Source organism: Sinocyclocheilus rhinocerous, unplaced genomic scaffold (genome assembly GCF_001515625.1).
Source record: "Sinocyclocheilus rhinocerous isolate Xijiao unplaced genomic scaffold, SAMN03320098_v1.1 scaffold2057, whole genome shotgun sequence".
NCBI lineage: Eukaryota > Metazoa > Chordata > Actinopteri > Cypriniformes > Cyprinidae > Sinocyclocheilus > Sinocyclocheilus rhinocerous.
In genome coordinates, this window is record NW_015627250.1 from 18,555 (window position 1) to 21,157 (window position 2,603).

A 2,603-nucleotide genomic window follows, 5' to 3' on the forward strand; every position below is an offset into this window, starting at 1 on the left:
CCTCTTTGCAGCTCATTTGCATGAACACATGATCTGCTCAAATGTACGATTGGACTAAAATATTTACATGACATTATAAAAAGACAAATTATTTTTCAGTACAAACTAAATCATACTTTTAAAATGCATGTAAATGTACCAACTGAAGAAAAAAAAGAGAGTTTGATAGAGAAAGAGGGACAGATAAAGAGGAGACAACCTATGACAAATGGAGAATTTAGTGAGGAAGAGGAAGAATGGGTAAAAGATATATAGGGAAAGCGAGGCATGACGGAAAAAGACATTTGTGTGGAATGAAAAAACAAAGACATGAAGAAAAAGGGAAATGAGGTATTGTTAGGCAAAAGAGAGAGAGATGAATATACACTCTTAAAAATAAAGGTGCTTAAAAGGTTCTTCACAGCGATGCCATAGAAGAACCATTTTTGTTTCCACAAAGCAGTGTTAATTTCGTCAACGAAGACGATGACAAAAAATATTTGTTAACAAACTTTTTTTCTGTGACTAAGGCGAGACGTTTAAGAGCTAAAACTAATATCTGATGATAAAAACTATGACAAAATTTATGCCACGTCTTCGTTAACAAGACGAGACGGGACTATAATGTTATTTGAGGACTACCGGACATTCAAAATACATCCTATAGGCTACTGTCTTGTCCTTCAAAATGTGCGTCCCTTTCATTGGATTGCAATCGGATAAGGGGAGTTTGCATAACTAGTCTCAGTATGGCAGCCGCAGTGGATGGATAGGCTACCAAAACGCGAACTAGCGATCTGAAACAATGGCCTCAGCACCCGAAGGGGTAGGGATAAGGTGACCAGACGTCCCGTTTTTCCCGGGAGTCACAATTCTTTGCCGATTAACTTAAAGTTAGTGAAGGCGGGGTGCTCTCACTCGCGCACGCTCCACTTTCTCAGTTCTCATATACAGCGCGCGATCCGTTCTCAGTGCTCAAATACACACGCAGCAGTCCAAATGTCTGTCATGTAGAGTATCTCAGGTAAATACAGTCGGTTATGGATTAAGTGAACGTAAATAGGTGGGTGAAAACTGAACGTGTGTCAGTATTACATGCATGCCTGCCATCTTAAAGGGACAGCATTCCTAATTAAGTACCTATCCATGTCATTAATGTTAACCAACAAAATATGTTAAATAAACATGTTAAGTAAACCTACTGTATCTGAAAATTTTGTTTAATTTGTATCGCTTTCGTATTTGTCTTATTCTGCTTCTTTTTCAAAAATTATAAATTATATATTATACAGTATATGAACAACTATAATTTGTATTTTTGTATTGAACACTACTGTTAAAGGGATAGTTCACCCAAAAATGAAAATTGTCATCATTTATTCAAGTTTTTCCACATTCAATCCTTGATTCAAATTTCTCATAAGCTTAATTGATTTGGTCTAAAGAGAGAAGAATTAATGACTATTTTTGTTTGAAGACTACATATAAAATAGCTACCAAAATAAATGTTATGACTAAAAGACTAAAAGTAATGACTAAAAGTTGACAAAAATGCAATGACTTTTCGTCGACTAAAACCAGACTAATTCTTTCGCCACAAAGAACCTTTAGTGAAACAGAAAGGTTCTCCAGATAATAAAGGATCTTTATGGAACCATTTAGACAAAAAGGTTCTTTATGGCATCGTGAAGCACCTTTATGTTTAAGAGTGTAGATGGAAGGAGAAGGGAGAGAGAAGCGCAGAGCTGGCCTTGTTGGGGTTGGGCCCCTGCCCCTCATCCATCAACGTATCTGCGGAGGGATCAGGGCCGTGCAATGAGCCGTGGGCACCCTTACACATGTTGACACTCCTCAAAATAAGATCCATTTACCTCCAGCCTGCCGTTCCAGCTGCAAGCACACCCCTCACTGGAGGTTAAGACACCCCCTTCCACCACCAATCCCCACCACATGTCTCAGATGGTCTTCGCTGCCAGGTTATCTATGTTAGGTGAGATAACGAAAACTGAGGGAAAGTGTGAGGCACAAAAACTGTTACTCTAATAATCTGCAGATGGCCCGAGTGCACTGTTCCCCTACGTAAGATTGTGATAAAGGTCTCTGTGAGTTCTCAATACTGCAGTTTCTGGTTTGAGCTACTTTCCAGAAAGAGAGGAATACCGTGATTCCATCTACGCGGGCACTTCGGCCCTATCTGCTCGAAATATAATGAGAGCAGAATTAGCTCTGGACTGTTTCGTTTTGCGTTCATATTCAGGGCTGATTACTTTCATTATCATAGATCTATCAGCCTTTTATTTTTCCTCATCAGGTTGCAAAATTAGGTCTTCTTGTCCACTGTCCAGCCACTTTCACACCACCCTAAATGACTAATGATGCATTTAACTGGAGAATTAGCAGCAGAGTGGAGAGAGAGAAAGAGAGGGAGATGGCAAGAGAGAGAGGCATGTATTAACGCAACGTCATACCTCCATGAAAATGGAGTGCCTAAGGAAAACAAAAGAACAAATCAGAGAGAGAGAGAGAGAGTTGTTGGGCGAAAGGGAATGCGTCAGATAATGAGACATTTCTTTTACCCACCAGCCCTGTGTGTGTGTGTGTGTGTGTGTGTGTGTGTGTGTGTG